This window comes from Pantherophis guttatus, chromosome 1, assembly GCF_059756535.1.
Source record: "Pantherophis guttatus breed Tessera chromosome 1, ASM5975653v1, whole genome shotgun sequence".
Taxonomy (NCBI): domain Eukaryota; kingdom Metazoa; phylum Chordata; class Lepidosauria; order Squamata; family Colubridae; genus Pantherophis; species Pantherophis guttatus.
Window position 1 is genome coordinate 141059476 of NC_142063.1, and position 22506 is coordinate 141081981.

A 22506-nucleotide genomic window follows, 5' to 3' on the forward strand; every position below is an offset into this window, starting at 1 on the left:
CTGCTGCTTTTAATTTTACTACTTTTTTTTAAATCTATTGCTATGTGGATGGAAGAAAGGAAGGCTAAAAGGGATAGATACTTTCATGTCTTGCAGTGAAAATAACATGGGGTATTGTGGTATCTTAAATCCAAATGCCATTTTGGTGCCCTAAGCTTTGGGAATGTGGTCAGAGGCATGGCAAATTGTCTCACAAGAGAAATGTGAGTGGAGAGAGTAAGAAAAGGGGACAAATGAACCAAAGTTATAAATTATAGAAAGGTGATGTACCATAAATACAAGAGGTTTTTGTGAAAGTAGGGTTGGGATCCCTTGGGTCTCCAGAGGTAAATCTCGACTTAATGCTTCTCACAACTGGCCACGGTAATTGAAGTTGCTTAAATTTGTAATTCAATTTCTAGAGCCATGAGGTTCCCCATTCTGTTACAACCTTTAAGCTTGTGTACAAAATCCTAATGGGTCAGAGAGGTGCTCAGAAAGTAAAAAATGATTATCACTAGCCAGATTTCACTTCTTAAAGTCCTACCATTTTGGATAGCCACACTTCAACAGCAATTCAGGGAGTCCGTGACTTGTGACTATTCATAAGTCAAGATGGCGGTAAGGCAGGTCAACACTGCAGTAGTGTTAAGCAAATGCAGCAGTCGTTAAACAAATCAATGGTTTGCTGTGGAGTGTTTTTTGTTGGAAACTGGAAGTAAATGTCAATTAATGGCAAAAAAAAACCCCATAAATTGCAGTCATGTGGCCACAGGATGCAAATGACCATGAATGCAGGCTGGTTGTCAAGCACCCAAAATGCGATCACGTGATACGTAGGAGTATATGTCAGTAGTTCAAATATGGGTCATAAGGCACTTTTTCAAGGGTCTGTCATAACTTTGAAAGCAACCAGTCATAAGTCAAAGACTACCTGTATATTGTAATCAACCTATAGCAGGGTAAATGAACAGCAACAATATAAGGTTGTAGGAAACGTGATAGCAAGGCATTTCCTGCCAACTTTGTAGTAAGATCATCAATTAAAATAGGAAAATGGTGGCATTCTGATTTCATTCCATTCAAGGGCCCATCTCGATCAACAGAAAACTGAGGGAGCCGCCTAAGACAATTTGATGCTGGGAACATAATATGATAACTAGATTTTGATGGTAAAACTGTGTGATTGTACTGTGCCTTTTAAGCTTCCTTTTCAGCCAGGTAGAGGATAGTGTTTCATCACCACTAGTGAATTAAGAGGCTAGTCACATTTGCTATGTATAGCATCTTCAAGATGTTATTGTTACAGGATATCATAAATGGGCAGTGGATAATCCTGCCATATAAATCACTGATGTGGGTAGCCCCTAAATTTCAACTGCAGTCTCCTTCGCTTTTCTCCATGGAATGGTGTTTACAGTGGTCTGACAACATGACCAATATTTGATAGCAGCCACATGAGAAGAAGAGCATTCTTCATGTGCAGCACCACATTTCTTGATGTTGATGTTTGCGACTTCCAAATGCATTGCATAACCACGCCGTTTAGAGATGGAAGCTTGTTTCTTTATTATTTGGGGACATGGGTGGGTTTGCCGTGGCGTGTTGTAAGGTTGAATGTCTAAGCTATGAACCCAAAGCCAATTAATGAAGGGGATTTAAGCACTCTCTAACCCAGTAGGAAAATAATTATATTTAATAGCAAGATGACCTTCTTTCAATCTTACAACTTTCACAGAGAGTACACTTGTGCAACTTTTGAAGGTTTGTGAAAGAAAAGGCACGTTGATTGCCTTTCAGAAAAAGGAGCAACGAAGGAACTATGAACCTGTGTAGGAGAACTCAGCAGGATAAAATAAAACACCCTTAACACATAAAAAGCATTTAGCAAGGTCATTAGAATACCGCCATTGATAAATCTTGTAACACAAACAGAACATGATTCTTAAGTATTTGAAGAATGGAAAATTAAGGGCTCTGCTGAGATTCATATGTGGGTGAAATTTGAAAGACAGGAGGATTAATTCCTTAGCAGTTGGCTGAGGAACTTAACCCAAGTAAAAAAAAAAAAAAAAAACCAACAACAATGGCTGGTTAGTATGCGATGTTTTGTTCTGTGTCTCCGGCTTATTCAAAGCATATTCCAATACACTTTCAAAGCATTTTAAATCAGATCAAAGGCCCCGCTAATCTGAGAAGCACACATGCTCTATTTCTCCAGTTCATACTCAGACACAGTGCTCTGTTACTGGAGGTAACACATACACAACCACTTTTCCTTACAAATTTGTCTAATCCTATTTTAAAGCCATTTCAAATGGTGGCTAGCGTTTCCTCTTGCCAGAGAAAATTCCATACTTTAACTGTGAACTATGCAAAAAAAAAAAAAAAAACCCATCCATGGAGATTCTCAGTCATTCAGGTCATAGTTGACTGAAAGGTGCTTTTTTGTTGTTGTTGTTGTCTTCTTCTTCCTCAAAGAAAAAACACTCCAGTTGCCTTGTGGGGAAAAAACCCTACCTTTGAGATATGCAAAGAAGCATTTATTTTAGTCTACCCTTAGACTTAGAACTTCCAATTATTCTGTTCTATTGGATGACTCCACTTTCAATAGGAGAAAAAAACGCTTCTTATCCACTTTCTCCATGCAGCTGTTCAGTTTTTCTAGTATTGGTCAGGGTTTCCCTTAGTTAGTTTTTAAAATTCCTTTCAGACCAGAGAGAAAAAGTGGTGTTCCAGTGAGCAAAAAAAAAAAAAAAAAAAAGTATTTATTGCTACTGCAAACATTCATCCCTGACCTCAAGGAAAGCAGGGAAGCCATTTCATTGAGAACCAAACTGTGTTTCTCCAGACTATGATGGAGGAAACTAAATTGCGGTTGGATAGTTTGTGGTGTAACATGTTGTGGGAACTCAGACATGTTTTATTCACATTAAGCCCAAATACAGTTCATAGTTTTCAGGAGAGTGGAGGATTTGAATGAAGTGTGGCTCTCTTTGTGCAGTGTGTAGTATAAACTCAGCCACTGATTTTCCTGTTGAGAGGGTGTCATTCTTAGAAACAGCCATTGATCCTTTACTGAGCAATGATTTGAAGAAGGCATATTCAGGGTATAATCCATCTATGTCTATTGATACAATAATAACCATTGTATTATTTAATAATCAAATAATTAAACAATTTAATCATAAATTGTTGTCCCCAAGTGGTCCCATGCTTTTCTCCAAATCTACCCATCATAAAGTAAGTTGAAATTCCACCTTACTTACTTATTCATTTGTTGGTTTATTTATTTGCCACCTTAGTTGCCAGAGCAACTTTAGAACAACGATTTCAAAACTGAAGAAAATGTCTACTAAAACCACAAAATATAATGCTCTGTGTCAGAGAACAACCCAAACTATAACATTTGAACAAAACAGGTTACAAATCAGCCTGTCCTAGACTCTTTAAGGCCTACCTGGAGGTAGGGTAGGGCCAGATAGATTTCTGAGGAATGCTATTCCTTAGGGATCTCTGAAACAAAGAGAAATAATTGCCTCTGATAAACAGATAGTCCTTGACTTACAACCATTAGCGTAGTGGTTGTAAGCCCAAAATTTATGTTGTTAAATGAGACAGATGTTAAAGTGAGTTTTGCCCCATTTCTTGCACAGTCTTTAAATCAGTAACCTGGTGGTTAAGTGGATCTGGCTTCCCCATTGACTTTGCTTGTCAGACGGTTGCAAAAGGGGATCACATGATCTCCTGGACATTGCCACCATCATAAATATGAACCAGTTGCCAAGCATCTGAATTTGGATCATGTGACCATGGGGATGCTGTAACAGTCATAAGCGCGAAAAACTGTCGTAAGTGACTTTTTCAGTTCAGTTGTAACTTTGAAAGGTCACTAAACAAATGGCTGTAAATCAGGGACTACCTTTACTTGTACTTGGTAGCAAATATCAGGGGTGGGTTCTACTTACCTTTACTACCAGTTTGCAGTGGGGCCACACGTGCGCGCGCTTTGCTCGCTTGTGCGCTCTTCTGCGCATGCGCAGAAGCATTTTGATGACGTCAGGGTCGGTGGCGGAGCCTCCTGCCGGTTTTACTACCGGTTCTATAGAACCGGTGCGAACCGGGGGAAGCCCACCATTGATATATATATGTATATATGTATGTATGTTTATATATATATCTTTACTGCCACCTAGGGGTCACCCTAATTATTACACAGTGAAGCCTGCTATTTAATAGGCACCCTAATTAGTCCCTGAAGCTTCCCAAAGGTGTTTTTTCAGGAGGCAACTGGACTTTCTTGTTTTCTCTTTGAAGACATTTTGCTTCTCATCCAAGAAGCTTCTTCAGCTCTGACTGGATGGTGGGGAATGGAAGGATTTATACTCCTTGCAGACAGCTGGTCATTTGCATTCTTTTAGAGAGTCGTTAAGACCACTTGGAGGTTTATCTGTGTCCTCAGAGTCACCTAAGTAGTGCAAATGGGTGTGGAGCGTCCTTGGCTGCAGGATGTTTTCTCTCCTGTGTCCCTTCACTGTTGAAGACAGGCGCAAGTTATTGGGGATGAGTCTGTGTTGTCTGCATCTCAAATCGAAGCGCAAATGGTTCCTGTAGTCTGCAATTTTTTTCTGAAAATCCATTCATACTCCCGCACAAATTCAAAGGGTGTTTATCCCAAACGGCAGAGCTAAATGTCCATGGAGATTCTCAATCATCCTCTCAGTCAGGTGCTTTTTCAGGAGGCAACTGGACTTTTTTGTTTATCTTTGAAGACATTTCATTTCTCATTCAAGAAGCTTCTTCAATTTAGAACAGGGCTGGATAACGATGGCCCTTTTGTGACTTGTGGACAACTCCCAGAATTGGCTCAGGAATTTGGGAGTTGAAGTCCACAAGTCATAAAAGGGCCATAGTTACCCACCTCTGTTCTAAGTAAATGATCAGATTCCTAGACAAATAACTCAGTTCTTCTAAATTGAGACACCCTAGTAACAGATCCTAGTAAAGCTTGATTTAAAAAAAAAGAAAGGCCTGGCCAGAAATCTTTTGCTTGTAATCTCTAAGGCTCTAACACTGTTTTGGACGATGTGGATTTGATATTGAGAATCATAAGGCAATCAATAACTTCCATTAATGTAAATGCCATTCATACTTGCCTGTTTTTACATTTATGGAAGCTATTGATTGCCTTACGGTTCTCAATATCAAATCCACATCGTGCAACAAAAGTGTTAACATTCATGGAATTTCCACAGGCATTTGGTCGGCCTCAGTAGAGGTCAAATTTTTGGCCTATATACATTATTCTGAGGGAATACAGTTCTTACTTTCATTTTAAAATATATTTTACAGTTCTTTCGGCCTGCTCTGTCAGGAGGATGGGCTAGTCTTTCACTCTTTCTCCCCCTGTCAGGGAATCCAAATGAACTGAACAAAATTGTCATTTTTGGGAAAGAAAGTTAATGTAGAATATCAGATGGAACTGTTATGAAGCTTTATAGCAGCTTTTTAAAAGGTGACCTTATGAGGCCATTACAACAGAAAATGATTGTCACTATAGCTTTTGAAATGTAGGATTACATTAAAGGCTAAATTAAGTCCAAACATTTCACCTCTAGACTAGGCCATTACAGAAAATAGATTTCACTCTGGGTAAAAAGTGGTAGTTTTCAGCACTAAAAAACAGCTTGGTTTGTAGAAGTTGTACAGTAATTCCAGAGTTGATATTTTGTGACTCAGGAGTTTTAGGCTTTATCTACACTGTCAGCTTCCCCTTTGCTCATAAAGGCCATCCACCATTTTTAGAAGAGAGAAACAGACAATATCACCCTGTATTCACTTCACCCCAAAATGCTTTCAAAGCAGTGATTTCCTGTTGGCTCAAGAGCTACTGTTCAATTTAGCTGTCACATTTTACTTTACTTTCTTGTAGACCAGAGGTGACAAAGTAGCGCCCTGCAGGCCAGATGTGTCACATAGGCCACACCCACCCCAGCTCCGCGAAGGGGAAAAACATGATATGTCACATGACAGCAACGTGATGCCGCGAGTTTGACACCCGTGTTCTAGACCATCTCCTGCACTTTTGTTGACTACTTAGCAGAAACGGGAACCCAACCCCACTTCAAATTCCCCACTAAAGGTTCCTGTAGTGCCTTCTTACTAATCTACAGGTAGTCCTCGATTTACAACAATTCATTTAGTGACTGTTCAAAGTTACAACAGCAGCGGAAAAAGGGATTTATGACTGTTTTTCACACTTAAGACCATTGCAGCATCCCCATGGTCACCTTATCCAAATCTAGACGCCGGGCAACTGACTCATATTTATGACAGTTGCAATGTCCAGATGATTATGTGATCCCCTTTTGTGACCTTCTAACAAGCAAAGACAACGGAAAAGCCAGATTCAGTTAACAACCATGTTACTAACTTAACAACTGCAGTGATTCACTTAACAACTGTGGCAAGAAAGGCTGTAAAATAGACCAAAACCCACTTAACAAATCTCTTACTTAGCAACAGAAATTTGGGGTTCAATTGTGGTCCTAGATCAATACCTGTAGTATTCAGTAATGATTATAACACTTCCTGACATGCAGAATGTTCTGAGTCTGAAATCAAGTAGGAATTTTTTTTTTCAATTTCCAACAGGTTGGAAACCCCTGTGCTAACAATTATTCTTCAGATGATACCTTAACCTACAGAAATTAATCCAGTTTATCTTGTCAGTATGATCAAATATTAAAAATGTAATTCCCAAACAGCAGAACTATACCATATTTGATAGCTATGCACAAGAATTCAAACATATTGAGTTAAAGGAAAATGCATTATTTAATGGATAAGTTTAATGTTCTGAAGTTTCAGGTTTTAACACTTCAGAAGGTCATAATGTAAATTTAAAAAAATGGATTACTACCGTTTTAGGCACTATGAAGACAGGTTATTGTAGTGAGCGATGAAACAATGTAGCTCTTGGTATATGCTTTAGGTTTATGGAACTCTTTCCCACAAAGTGATTAAAATTCTCAGATATCACCAGCAATCCTGCAGTTAAATGTAAGCATTTTAACCACTGTCACCAAAAGAAATCCTTTGTATCTTACAAAAGCCTGATTCCCTTCTTCTCAGACCATGTGCATCAGCTTGAATAAATCACTTACAAGATCATCAAAAACAAGTCATTTACTAAGAAAAAAAATCTCTGGAATTGTGCCTTTTTCACTGAAGGAGATAAGGTTTTAATTTCAGTTCTGACTTAAAGTTCTGTATGTTGAAAGTTTCTTAAGGTGAAACAGTTTTTCCTAGCAAAGCTTCCAGCAGCTTCTCTTTCAGAATATCCTCTTATTATTATGGGCAAAGACAATGCTGTAAAACAGTAGTTGAGTTCTTCTTAATTGCTGGACTTCTGCTTTCTGGTGATGGAGTTTGCTGCCACCAGAGATTGATCACACAGTTTGTTTGTCCTCTCGACCACTGCAATCTTTACCTCTTGCCAATGATTGTTTCTCTTCCATCAGCTGCGCTCTCCTCTCTCAGCTGGACTCTTGCTCAGAAGCTGGACTTCTCCTCTCATAGCAACTGCAATTAAGGCAACCACGGTTGTTTTATGGCCAACACAAGTAGCAAAACCAGCATCAGCCCTGGAGGTCATCTTTTTCTTTGCATCTTCAGAGCTACCACACTTGGTGCTGTGGGAAATTGGGAGGGGGGATTGCATGGAGTTGTAGAGATAGATAGCCATAACAACATTCTTTTCTCTGGGAGCCAAGGATGTTCAACCTGCACCTGGAGTGGCGTGACTGGGAGGTATCTCCAGTTGGGATGGTGGGTTGATTGGACCATGTGATGGACATGTGGGTGCAGAGGAAGGGACCCTTTTGGGTGAGGAAAATCCGGAAGCTTTCAGATTCAGGTTTTCCCAGATGTGTCAATATGACATCTCTAATAAAGTAGAACTTTAGTCTTCTTTCATTGGGGGTGTTACTTGGAACCCTAACAACCAGGCTGGGCTGGGCTATTCTTGATGATGCTCAAAGCTAAACCCCAGACTACAAATATTACAATAAGGAAATACATAAAAATAGAAATTCTATATTTTTCACTGCAGTTAACTTCCCCATCATGTTTTTGCTACTTCTGAAGGATTTATAACAGGGGTGAAATGCTCCCGGTTCGGACTGGCTCGGGCGAGTTGGTATCGATGGCTGCGGGCAGTTCAGAGAACTGGTAGCAAAAATCCCTGCCCCTGCCCCTCATGCCCAGCTGAGCCGGGCAATCATCAGAGGCTTTTTTTCTTTTAAATGCCTCTGATGAGCCAAGCTCTGATGAGCCAAGCTCTGACGATCCCAGCTGAGTTGCCTGCCAATCAGGCAACTCAGCTTGGATTATCAGAGCCATTTAAAAGAAAAAGAGTTCTTTTCTTTTAAATGGCTCTGACGACCAAGCTCTGACGATCCCAGCTGAGTTGCCTGATCGGCAGAGGGATTTTTAAAACCCTCTGATGATCAGGCAACTCAGCTGGGATCGTCAGAGCCTTTTGAAAGCATTTTTTACATGGTTTTACATGTAAAAAATGGTTTTAAAAGTAAAAAAAAATTGGCCACGCCCACCCAGTCACATTACCCCACACACACTAAGCCACGCCCACAGAACCGGTAGTAACAAATTTTAGATTGCACCACTGGTTTATAAAATTATTGATTGATCAGATTTCTACATTGCCCATCTTGCTTACGTTACTCTAGGTGGCATATAATATAAACATGTCACAATAAGTGTATTTTGTGTATTTACTTATTTATTTATTTCTGTCCAGCCCTTATTATTATGATATTTTAGAAACAACTCAAGGTGGAGAACATATCCAACACTTCTTCCTCCTCCTATTTTCCCCACAACAACAAGGGGCTGAGGTGGGTTTGGCTGTGAGAGAGTGACTGGCCCAATGTCATCCTGGCTGGTTTTCATGGCCAAAGCAGGACTAGAACTCACAGTCACCTGGATTCTAGGCCAGCTCCTTAACCACTACACTAAACTGGTTCTCGAATGAATGAATGAATGAATGATAGATAGATAGATAGATAGATAGATAGATAGATAGATAGATAGATGTCTTCAGAGGACAAGGACCCCACCATTACTTACTCCGGTAAAAGTGGCAGTCTTTTTTTATTATTTATTGTTGAGGTGCTTCTTCCATCTTCCATCCCCTTTCAATTGCACAGCCAAATTCTAATGTAACGATAACTGAAAATAAGTGATACAGATTTTTTTGCCATTCAGAGTTAGGAAACTCTTCAAAAGATGTAGAGTAACCTCTATATTAGCTTTAAAACTCCCTCCTGACCCAGCCATTTTGTGTCTGGACCCCTGCCATTGTCTTCTTTGCAGTTGAAAGCAAGAAAGAGCAATCTCTGATTTATTGGAACTAGGACACTGATTTTCAAGGATAGAGTTGACATAAATCCATCTGGTTTTTAATCCCGTCTGTCTTTCCACCATCCCTTTTCTGTTGTTGTTGTTTCATGTCTTTTCTATAATATTTCCACAGTTTCTTAGTTGGTTGTTACCATATTTTTCAGAGTATAAGATGCACTTCCCCCTCCCCCAAAAGAGGCTGAAAATTTGGGTGCGTCTTATACTCCGAATGTAGCTTTTTCGAAGCTTTTTTTCAGCCCTAATGAGGCGCTAGCGAGTGAAGCAATCTCCGTGCTTTGCCTACTTTTCTCATTGCTTCTCTCTCCAAAGGTCAGCTGTGCCTTAGAAGCTGTTTTTTATCCCCAAGCAGAGGATGAAAACCAGCAAACTAATGTGCTGAAGCTGACCAGACTAGCCAGATGAATACCTGGTAAGCAGATTTCCCCCCCCCCTATTTTCCTCCCCAAAAACTAAGCTGCATCTTATACTCCGGTGCGTCTTATACTCCCAAAAATACAGTAATTATTTTTTTTTTTTAAAAAAGAACAATTTAACTTTATTCATTGAATTTTCACAGAGAAAAAAATTAAATTAGTGCAGTCTCACCCTTCTGCTACAATTTCAATGATAGGGTTTGCTTGAAGGGAGAGAGAGAATAAAGGGAGAGAGACAGAGGGAGGGTTGAATTCAGCCTTTGTTGTTGTTGTTTTAGCCAATTTATGGTTTTGTGTCTGATCCCCCATCCATAATGTAAACAGAGTTCTCTGGGCTGCAAGGCAAGTCTCTCAGTTGGACACCCCTGATAGCAGGAGAACTCCCAGTTTGGAATAATCAAGGGAAGGCAGTGGCTACGGCCATGTAACTCTGGGCCTGATTTTCCCAGGGCTTCCCATTCACCTCCTCAGCCACCAGACAGTGATTGAAACAATTTGGGAATCGTAGGAGAGGAGCAGCTGGTGTGCCAGCAACAGTGGCTCCTTCTTCCTTCTTTGCTGTGGCTGTTGTGTGGGGATCGCCAACACAAGCAGCTTTTTGTTAATGTTGTTTAGGTTGAAGGGATGGGGCCAGGAAACCTACCACCAGCAATGACTCCAAGTCCCAAGGCCTTTATTGTCTATAACTCTACCTGTCCCCAAATGCATTGTCTTTTATCCTTATAGTGACTCAACTTGGAGCCCATGTTTCTGACCCTATTTGTATACTCTTGGGTAGTCTCTGAGTCTGTTTGTCATTCTTCACTCTTTCATATGCCTTTCTTTTGGCTTAGTCCCTAAAAGAGAAATAAATACCGTATTTTTCAGAGTATAAGACACACCGGAATATAAGACGCACCTTAGTTTTTGGGGAGGAAAATAAGAAAAAAGCTGATTGGCAGGTGGATCAGCCTCCCAGAATACCTCCAATCAGCTGTTCCCAGAGATGAATTTTAGCAACAGGTTCCTTGGTTGTGAGCTCTGTGCCTTGCTTTTTTTTTTTGCTTTTTTTTTCTGCCTCTGAAACTTTTGAAACTCAGTTTCAGAAAAAACCTTTTTTTCCTGCCTCTGAAAGCCTCTGAAACAGAGCTTCAGAAAAAAAAGACTCTGAAGCTCTGTTTGGGGGTTTCTTTTTTGAAGCTCTGTTTGGGGGCTTTTTTTCTGAAGCTTCGTTTCTGATGCTTTTTCAGCCTCTGAAACCTCCGTTTGAGAAGCTGGGCAGGGCTACATTCGGAGTATAAGACACACCCAGATTTTCACCCTCTTTTTGGGGGGAAAAAGGTGTGTCTTATATTCCGAAAAATACGGTACATCCCGATTTCAGTTTGCAAGTTGTCCATTTCTTTTCTGCCTTTAGTTCCCTTTTTTGTCCAGAATGAGTCTAAGCTAGTGTTTTGGCTTTTATATTATTGTGTATGATGCAAACCGTTCTTTTTGCTGTAGTATATTACACATGCTGAGCACACACCTCAGAATTTTTTTAAAAAAAGTTGAATAAGCAGTACAGAACATATCCTTCCTAGAACATATTGTCTTTGATCCTTAGTTAAAAAAAAATTCTGAACAATATTTGGAAGTTTTAATTTTTAAATTTGAGTTGAACTTTTCACAACCTCTCTAGAGGATCTCTGCAGGACAATTTGGAGGCTTCAGTATTTTCCTTTCCTCATTCCTGCTACCTCTGTCTTAAGTAAATAAAAAGGAATTATTTCAGTTCATTTCCCCAATTAATCTCTTGAAGCTATCCAGCAGAATTGCAGAGTTACAATCCTTTAAAGTTACACTGATCTGTGACCAAAATTCGACTGTGCTCTAGAGGATCCTAGCTATTTTCATTCTGCCCTACCAAACAATGCTGCAAATATCTGAATGATTCTGCCTGAGTGCCCCATTAAAGCCACATCTGAATAATTTCTTGAATCAAACCTTGAATTGGTTTGAATTTAATCTCGTTCTATTTCACTCTTAAATTTCGGATTCAAATCAAAAGTAGGCAGATTTGCAAATGAACGGGAGAATCTGATGCTTTCTCACTCTATAAATGGGGAACCAACAGTCACCCATCTGAGATACCCTGTTTCCCCCAAAATAAGACATCCCCTGATAATAAGACCAATCGGGCTTTTGAGCGCATGGCAATGAGGTCAAACACTTATTTCAGGGTTCAAAAAAATATAAGACAGGGTCTTATTTTCGGGAAAATACGGTAGTTCTCAGGTCTATGTGCATGCCACTGGGAAGTACAGATCCAGACTTGAACTGAGCACTCAGTCCTAAGATAAGATGCCAGGTAAGAATGCCAGCAACCTTGAAACAGGCAGGCAGGCCAGCGACCATGTTGAGTCACTTCACCTCTGCATGTAAAAAACTTTCTCCTTCTACTTCAGGCAACAAACATCACACAATCTAGATGAGCTCCTAGACCAGAGAAAGAATTTAACAATCAACATTTTTTGTGGACAGTGTAATGATTGGGTTGACATATTTTTCACAGTGCTCACAGTAATAATACAACTATATATACAGAATTTTTATCTTCCAACTTCTAGCCTTAATGTGCTCATTATAATTATAATATATTATTTTATGTATTGATCGATATTACACTAATATTTTCCCAATTTATCACTTAGTGTTCCACCACCTTTTCAATATCTCAACTTTCTATAAATACCTATAAAACCAGTTGTCAATAAAACTTAATCAGTCCCAAGATTATACCTCTAAATCCCCTGAATTTATAATCCTTGAAAACTATATTTCTCAATATATTTTTTACATCCTGTTGATCATATTACCTTTAGATATACCTAATGCTAGTCTTCCACCTCCTAATCTTAATGTATCTGTATTTATAATAAATTCCATTATACGTCGATATATATACTACTATTTTCCCAGTTTAAACTTTCCCAGTTTAAACTTTCCAATGTTACTATATTATAAAATTATATCTCTATCCATCATCTCTCAGCCTTTTTAGAATTTCATAATTTATTGATTTTTTAGTGATTCTTTTATGTTTCTCTCTTGGAAACATATATATCTTTCTAGCATTTTTGCACAGACTAATTGTTCCCTCTGTCTTACCCTTTATCTCCTTCTGCTGCATCTTTTGAATATCCATCCATGACCCTTTAATTATTTTTGAAAGATCTTCCCTTTTTTTCCTTCTCTATTCTGTTATAAGCTCTTAGGGTATCATCTATTTGATTTTTAATATTTATTATTGCTATCTTTTCAGTATTTTTATCTGCTTTTAACTTTTTATCTTTTTCTTTTTTCTTTTGCTTTGTCCCTTCCACCACTCCTTCTAATTTTTCAGCTGACTTCTGTGTGTTATATTCATCTTTTCCCACCATTTGTCTACTTTCACATCTTTATCTTTGAATATTCCCATCAACTTCTTATAATTCTTTGTCTACTATTTCTCGCATTTCTTCATAGAACTTTATTGTCTCCTGCTGGGTCATTTTGTAACATGTTAATAGCTTTACAGATGTTGTTTACTTCTCTCACCACTTTCTTTTGAATTTTAAACATTGCAGTAATCTTCTTCCTCCAATAGATGGCTCCACTGCTCCCAATTCCAGCATTCCACAGAATGTAAAAATCAGAAACAGCTGATTGTCATCCAGTGTTCGAAATAGAATTTAGAAAAATAATTTCTCTCAATAGTCACTTTTCACAATGTTGTTTCCAGGCTTTCTATGTTTTAATCATCCTTTAGTTTTCTTCTTTTACTTCTGAATCTTTAATCTTCCTCTTTAGTTTTTAGTCTTTAATCTTTCTCCATAAATCCAATCGCAGCTTTTTAACATTTGGAGATCATTTTTTGGAACTTTTAACTTAGGTAACTTTCTAAGATAACAGTTGGAAATTTTCTTACCCAGTTTCACTGCTCTGTCCACACACCACTCCAGCATAAAATCTTAGTGTCCCAGTTGTCCCAGCTTGTGACTGACCAAAAATGGTCATTGCCCCTGCTGCCATTTCAGGAGAGCTTTCTTCAGATCAGTGAGGAAATTGCAGTTTCCTCGCGATCAATGAAGCACCTCTCCTTTCTTCACCTCCCCTCCAGAGAGGCTTAACCCCATACGGTCTCCCAGCCAGCAGTTGCTGGCTGCATTTCATGGAGCCCGGGCGGAGCTCTGCTATTTTCCAGCCGTTCTCCCCGTGACATCAACTGGAAGTCCCTCTGGCTCTTATAATGTCTAGGGATGCAAATTCCAGGTTGACTGGGTATAAAGTTCATGGCCGTGATTAATCCTGGAACAATCAACAATTTTGTTGACTTTACATTTGCAGGGGCACAAAACATTTCTTGAAAATTAATGAAGTCCTCTGTGGGGTTTTTTGAAACCATTCATGGAGCATCACTGTTGTGTGGTCCTAGAGTTGTGGACCTTTGGCTATGGACCAGTTTATTATTGTTTATTTAGATTATTTAAACAATAAGCATTTATTTTTTTCAATTTATGTTTGTGCATATATTAAATATACACTAGGTGCATATACTTATACTATATAACCTCCTGAAGTTACTGCACCCTACTCAACAAGCCTTGCAGCTGCATCATATTTCTCATATTGGCACAATACTATAGTTTTATCTCACAACACTAAGTTTATATGTGCACTATAAGCAGAGAGAAAGCATTGAGTAATTAACTATCTAAAGAAGGCATAGACAAAAAGGAGATGGATTTGATTCTTTTTACAAAGCTGCATTTTGTAGTCATGCAGGATCAGTTCTCCCTTAGTAGAAAGGAAAAGTTTTCTAAGAAAACGTTGTTGTTTTTTTGCTGTAAGCTTTGTAGATATTGTTACTTCCTGCTATCACCACATCCTGTTACAATTTTAATTGAGAATCTGCGGCAAGGTGCAATTAAACCTTGGAATGGTAAAATCATCTTCTATTTTCTGGGTTCAACGGGCGTTTTTGCATCAGATAAATGTAGCTAGAATTGCAATCCTACATTAATCTGCATTTAGAAACCCATAAATTCCTAACAGGTTCATTTTGTGCAGCTGAAAGCTGGTGTGCTTAGCCTATAAGAGGATGACCTTGGACTGAAGAGGCTGAAACACAAAGCTCCAATCAGCCATGGATCTTCCAAGTGAACTACTTTCAACCATTCATTCCCTCTGCATCATCTACCTGCATCTATGATGGGTAAAATAGAAAAATAAATCAAGTATTTTTCAGGCAATAAGATGTCAAATACAAGGGTTACAGGGCACATGGGTTTGTCACATATCTGTGACAAACTCGCAAAGTCATCTTGGATATATTGAATCAAATCAGAAGGTAGGGATAAAAGTCTGCAATAGCAAATACGTAAAGAAACAGGATGGGTTGTTTTAAAAAAAGATGCAAGGTGATTAAACCACAACTTCCTATTCATCATTTGCATACACATAGATAATTTTAAAGACAGTCATCCACTGCTTGTGCCAGGTGAGACTCTAACAACCCACAACACTGATTTCTGTAGTGTAACTCCAGTCACAAACTGCAACTTGAGATAAATTTTAGAGAAGAATGCATTCTCTGCCTTAAGATCACTGTGAAAGGTAGTATTAAGTGTTTTCGCCCATGGTGCTAAGGTTGGTCCTGATGATATCCATCCATGTATCTAGCTAGGTGTTGTGGCCCGCCAGTGGCTGCGCAGATTGTAGCTGATTCCGACAACGAGGAGGCTGGTGTGGTGCTGCGCCAGATGCCTGTGCAGCTGGCACTCAAGTCGGACAGTGAGGAGGCTGGAGAAGATGTGGTGCCAGAGGCAGGGATTCAGCCAGGGCCTTCAGAACCTCCAGAAGTTCCTTTAAGTGAAGAGGATGAAGAGGAGGAGCCTCTTCTCAATGCACGGGCATGGAGAGCTGCCAAAAGGCAGGAGTGGTTCCTCAGGAGGAGGTCTCCTCGAGAGTAAGGCTTGGGGCTAATTGGCCACTCCCTTAGCGTATTTAAGAAAGAATGCCGCTTGCAACAAGCTGTAGAGAACAACCTTAGTTCACTCTCTTTTGTGCCTGCAAAACTGCTTCTGGGCTTTCTGCCAACTCTAGTAAGACTGTGATTTACCTTATCTTAGAATTCTGGTAGGCTGTTAAGACAATTCATTAACAACCTTTGAAATAATAAAGACTAAGTTATTTTGAGTAAATAAGCTTTGTAAGGAGTTTGTGTGTGCTGCGTTCTTTGGGGTCCGTAGCTGGGGCAGAACACTAGGATGAAAAACCTATGAACAGGCAAATGTTGCTGAACTACAATTCCCCAGCAGTGTTCTCCAGCATACTCAATACAGATAGTCCTTGACTTACAGCCATTTCTTTAGTAACCGTTTAAAGTTACAACGGCACTGTCAAAAGTGACTTATGACCATTTACAACCGTTGCAGCTTCCCCATGGTCACTTGATCAAAATTGGGATGCATGGCAACTGACTCGTGTCTATGACGGTTGCAGTGTCCCGATGTCGTGTGATTCCCTTTTGCAACCTTCTGGCAAGCCAAGGTAATGGGGAAGCCAGATTCACTTAACAATCAAGTTACTTACTTGACAACTGCAGTGATTCACTTAACAACAAGGAATGTCATAAAATGGGACAAAACTCACTTAGCAAATATCTCATGTAGCACCAGAAACTTTAAATGAGCTCAGTTGTGATCGTAAGTCGAGAACTACGGGACCTGTAGTGCCAACTCAAGGTGCTTGATACTGCATGCAGAATCTTAGCATAGGCACAATTTTCCTGTGGAACTGCTTGCTCCACCATATTTCACTCTTGGATCACCACTAATGTATCTTTTTAGGATTATTAACCAACCATCCATTTAAGTCAATATCTGTGCTTCTTTCAATGAGAGCTTATATTTGGAACAAACTACTATTAGAGTTGAGAAAACCCAAAGTATAACTTTTCACCCCCAATTTATGTCTTTTATGGCCTTTATGGTTTAATTGCTTAATTATATTTTGTAAGCCAACCACAGCCATTGGTATTGGCATGTGAATTTTTTCAAACAAATGAATAATTCTGGAGGTCTATAAGTTCTGAAATATATTATGGGTAATCAGTGTAATTAGTGCCTTGCTGTGAAACTGAGGCATTAACCTTAACATAGTTTTACAGTCTATTTCAAAGCTTAGAATCTGAACGTGAAATTAACATTTTCTCCTGACCTTCAGGTGGGGTTAGTCCCCTTTATGTTTGCAACAACTGAAGCAAAAAAAAATTCCTTGGTGATGGGACTCTAAGCAAGATCGATAAAGCTATGCCACTGTTGTCTTGCCAAAGTTAACCATTCTAGGGGAAAGAAAATGAGAAGAAAGCACTGTAATTTCAAAGCAAGCAGTGTCCCAATTGATGAGCAGTGCTGTAGCAGCAAGGCACTTTCAACTGGTTCATCTACCAAAGAGACACTGGTAATATTGGAAGACCCAAAAGCTGCAGTTAAAGCATAACTCAGTGCTAAGACAAGAGAAGAACTATTTTCAAAATAAATCTGCCAGTTCTTTTGCAAAGAGGAATTCTTCCTTTCAAGCCAGTATAGCATGTACATACAGTGATTTCATTGCATCTATTAAAATCTTTGAACTCGTGATCAGGAGGGAGGGAATTAATGACAAAAATTAGATTATAAACAAGTGTGCAAAACCATCTTTAGCCTTTCAGTGAAATGGGAGATTAACTGAGATGGAAGGTTTCTTAAATTTATAATTTATTTTTTTAAAAAAGAAAATAGTTCCATCATTTCTTTCTTATTATTTATTTTGCTGATTTGTTAGGGCAAAATTGGAAGAAATGATGCAAAATGGAGAAGGGGTAAAATTGGTAGGTAAAAATAACATTTACCATACATGTGTAAGATCTGTCTCTCTCCAAATGGATGATTATTTCTATGTATTTTCCATTTGATAACTCAGACACTCCTCCATTTCTGAACAAATTCAAAAACAACTTTTACAAATTAATGTTTGTTTGTAATCCCAAAGTAAACTTTATGCAACCAGATTCAACTATATTTGAGATTGTTAGCCCAACACTGATGTTCATGAAGTCCCACTCAATAATCAACATTGCCATATTTTCTTTTCTCTTAGTTTTTCCCCAAGAAATCCAAAATCTTTTCATGGTTGTATAAGTACCCTGTTTCCCCGAAAATAAGACATCCCCTGATAATAAGCCCAATTGTGCTTTTGAGTGAATGTGCTAAAATAAGCCCCCCCCCGAAAATATTTAAACGCATGCACAGCCGGTCCCCACCATTTCCTCTGGTTTCCTCCATGCGCCCCAAAATAATAAGACCTCCCCAAAAATAAGGCCAAGCACTTATTTCGGGGTTCAAAAAAATATAAGACAGGGTCTTATTTTTGGGGAAACACAGTAGTCCTCAACTTACAACCAAAATTGATGCCAAAAATTTCCATTGCTAAGCAAGACAGTACTTACCTGAGTTTTGCCACATTTTATGACCTTTCTTGCCATTGTTGTTAACTGAATCACTGCAGTTGTTAAGTTAGTAACACGGTTGTTGAGTGAATCTGGCTTCCCCATTGACTTTGCTTGTCAGAAGGACACAAAAGGAGATCACATGACCCCGGGACAGTGCAACAGTCATAAATACACATCAGTTGGAGTGATGGTATTCAATCAGTTCAGACCAGTTTGGGCGAACCGGTAGTGGTAACCTGCGGGTGGCCTGCCCCCCTGGCCCAACGCTGTGACCTCCTATTTAGCCACATTTTCTAAGCCACGCGCATGCGTACAAGCCGTGCGTGTGAGTAAAGCGCATGCGTGGAAGGCGTGTGTGTGAGCAAAGCAAGCATGCACGCATGCACACTCACATTTTCGGTGCACGCAAACCGGTGATAAAATTATGTGAAGCCCACCTCTGATCAGTTGCCAAGTGTCCAAATTTTGATCACATGACCATTGGGATGCTGCAACAATTGTAAATGTGAAAAACAGTCATAAGTCAATTTTTCAGTGAAGTTGTAACTTTGAACAGTTACTAAACAAATGGCTGTAAGTCAAGAACTTGGTAGTTAAAATTTCAATAGCCGAGTCTAAATTTAAGATGCTAGTAAGATTCTTCTTTCATAACATCGTGTCTATTCAAATTCCAGTGCTCAGCCTTTCTCTCAAACTCCTTTGCTTTCTCTTTCACAATCCATGGATCCACATCCAAAATATTTTCCTATCTAAACTATTTTGGTACCTAATCCCAAGAGCCTTCCATAGAGAGATCTATAGTATCTCTGGGTTTAATGGTGTCATTAAAATATCTTGTATAGAAAGATGGAGGAAGAGTGTGTTAAAGAGACGATGGTGGTATGGGCAAAGTACTTTGGGTACAATATTGAATTGGAAAAGTGGGGAAACTTTGGGAAAGAAACAGGAAATTAACTTTGGCCACATTGTACAAAGAGAACTTATATAAAATGTTCTACAGGTAGTACCTACCACCAGCTAGGCTAGCCAAAATGTACAAAAATTTATCACCTAAATGCTAGAAAAGTGATCAAATACTGGGCACCTATTACCACATGTGGTGGACATGTAGAGAAGCAAAAGAATACTGGCAAAGGATTCTAATGTGGTTGGAAGAAATGACCAGACAGAGATTGGAACTTAAACCAGAACTATCCCTATTAGGAATTATAAAAGAAGGTCTAAGTAAAGGGTTAACATATTTAACACTGCATATCATAACAGCAGCGAGAATGGTTTTGCCCAACAACGGAAGAGTGAAAACATACCTAAAGAAAGGGAAATAACAAAGAAAATACTTGACTGTACAGAATGTGATAGACTCACGCTAGAACTGAAAAATAAAGGAGAGACAGAATACTATGAGATTTGGAACAGATTTTACCAATGGTTAGACGTAAGGAATGGTAGTCAGAACACATAAGAACAAGGATGTGTAGACTGAAACAATATACAATATATGTACAGTGTTTTCCCCAAAATAAGACCCTGTCTTATTTTTTTGAACCTCAAAATAAGCACTTGGCCTTATTTTCGGGAGGTCTTATTATTTTGGGGTGCGTGAAACAAGATGGGGCTCCTCTTGCCATCTTACCTGAACTCCAGCTCTGTGTTTAAATATTTTTGGGGTGGGCTTATTTTTGGGGGGAGGCTTATTTTAGCACATGCGCTCAAAAGCCCGATTGGGCTTATTATCAGGGGATGTCTTATTTTCAGGGAAACAGGGTAATTTATTTTGTAATTGTAAGTGTGTAGAAGAGGTTAAGTATGTGTATATAATCAGCAAGTAGTAATGTATATTGAATGCATAAGAGACTTATGGCACATTTTGTATGGCAGAGATATCGCCAAGACGGTTCCACCATGTCCAACTTTATATATATATACATATACATATACATATATATATGTATTTTAAATGGTTTTTTAACATTTGTACTATGTGTATTTTATCTTTTGGCTGTTCACCGCCTTGAGTCCTTCGGGAGTAGGGCGGTATATAAATTTAATAAATAAATAAATAAATAAATAAATAAATAAATAATAAATAGTATAGAAAATGGCACCAAATAATGAAGGGTGTAAATAAAGTTGTTTTATTATCCCCTGTCTATAGAGGCTTGCAGAATGACACCCCTCCTCAGAGGTATCCTTTCCAACTAATTTGGCCCCTAAACTTTCAAACAGGAGAAGGAGGGAGTATTGGGTATGCTTGCCACCTTGAGTTACCCATAAAAATAATAAAGGCAGGATAAAATAAAATAAATAGAAACCCCACCTAATTCTGTTTAAATCTCTGTCAAAAATCAGCAATGCCGTAGGTACTTTATATAAAAAATAGCTTAAATTATTGAGCACCGAAGACCTTAATCTATTTTCCCCAAATTTGGTGATTGCTTCCACAAGATTTACAGTGCCTGGAAAATTCATTCATTTCTGTTAAAAAGTAAGGAAACAAAAGCAAAATGGAAAATAGGCATTTGATACTTTTACATTAAATCTTGTTTTCCCCTCCCTTGATTATTTCTTTTCCTAGCATGTCAATAATTCATCAACGTAACAACATACTTCATTGTCCTGTCTCAGAATTGCTACAAGGAAACCAGTGTGTACAAGCACTCTTATTGCTAATAGTGTCCTTAATTCTTCATACACTGCTATTGACATCATTATGAAATCAGTTTAGGTGATGGCCTTACCACATGGTGCCCCAGGAGAGGATGTCTGTTCTGACTCAGCACATGTTCAGCATTACTACCTCGCCTTAAAATATAATGCCCAATATTTGTGGTTAGGAACAGCTTGGAAAATCAAAATAGCCCCCTTCCCTCCAATGTAGAGTGTCATCATTCCGAGTAATGAACTCTGGGAAGTCAGGACTCTGATGCTTTGTTCAAGTTCAAGAGATCCTTTATTGAGTACATCATATCAGCACTTAGAAAGGTGAAGCTAGTTCTAAATTGTTCCCACGCTTAGGGATAGTTAAAACAATAGGACCTCCCCACCCGCCTATATCTCTCAGGTCACATGGGCCAATCAGTCCAGATGTAGGTTCCCGCTCAACTTCAACAGGTGTCCATTGACATGGCCTTGGTTCTCACACTGGCTGGTAGAGGTTATGGTTAATCAGCTGAGGCACCACATTCCTGAGTTTTGCCCACCCCTCCCCCTTGAATGGCAATCAAGAAACGAAGCAGAAGTAAGTATGGCTTCAGCTGAAGTTGTTTTGCAGGTTGGCATAGAGATTTGGACTCAGAAAACTAGTTCTCTTGTTCTAGAAAGAGAATTCTTTTTTTCCAGAGATGGCAGCAGAGAGAAATAAGGTTGAATACCTGCTAGTGGTGATGGCAGAGCCAAGAAAGGAAGAAATAGCAATAGTACTTACACTTATATACCACTTCACAGTGCTTTCTACAACCCTCTCTAAGCGGTTTACAGAGTCAGGATCAGAGATGGTATTCAGCAGGTTCTGACCAATTCTGGAGAACCGGTAGCGGAAATTTTGAGTAGTTTGGAGAACCAGTAAATACCACCTCTGACTGGCCCCGCCCCCATCTATTCTCTGCCTCCCAAGTCCCATCTGATTAGGAGGAAATGGAGATTTTGCAGTAACTTTCCTCTGGAGTGGGGTGGGAATCCAGATTTTACAGTATCCTTCCCCTGCCATGCCCACCAAGCCACGCCCACCAAGCCATGCCATGCCCAAACCACGCCCACAGAACCAGTAGTAAAAAATATTGAATCCCACCACTGGTCAACATATTGCCCCCCAACAACCTGGGTTCTCATTTTGCTGACCTTGGAAGAATGAAAGGTTGAGTCAACATTGAACCGGTGAGAATCGAACTGCCGAACTGCTGGCAGCTGGCAGTCAGCAGAAGTAGCCTGCAATACTGCATTCTAATCACTGCGCCACCATGGTGGTGATAGACTAAAAGAAATTGCTAAGCATTGATATTTCTGCACAGTTTTTGCAAGATGCAGATTCAGTAATTCGGGATGCAGTTCTGGAGTCCTCACAAAATGCCCATTTTTGCAATAAATATTGGGGAAGAGAAAACAGATATGAGTGTAATCAAAAGTCTTTATAATAGATAAGACGACTCTGGATTTTCAGCCTTGCCTTCAGTTCATGGT

General features: G+C 39.2%; 1 long non-coding RNA gene across 1 annotated transcript in view; it reads right to left on the minus strand.

Moving 5' to 3' along the window:
- Positions 1–22506, minus strand: part of LOC132710787 (uncharacterized) — a 43642-nt gene that overhangs the window by 3472 nt on the left and 17664 nt on the right. The window contains exon 2 of the long non-coding RNA XR_009621506.2: positions 18768–18818. This is a non-coding gene — a long non-coding RNA (uncharacterized LOC132710787). The remainder of the gene's footprint in view (positions 1–18767; positions 18819–22506) is intronic.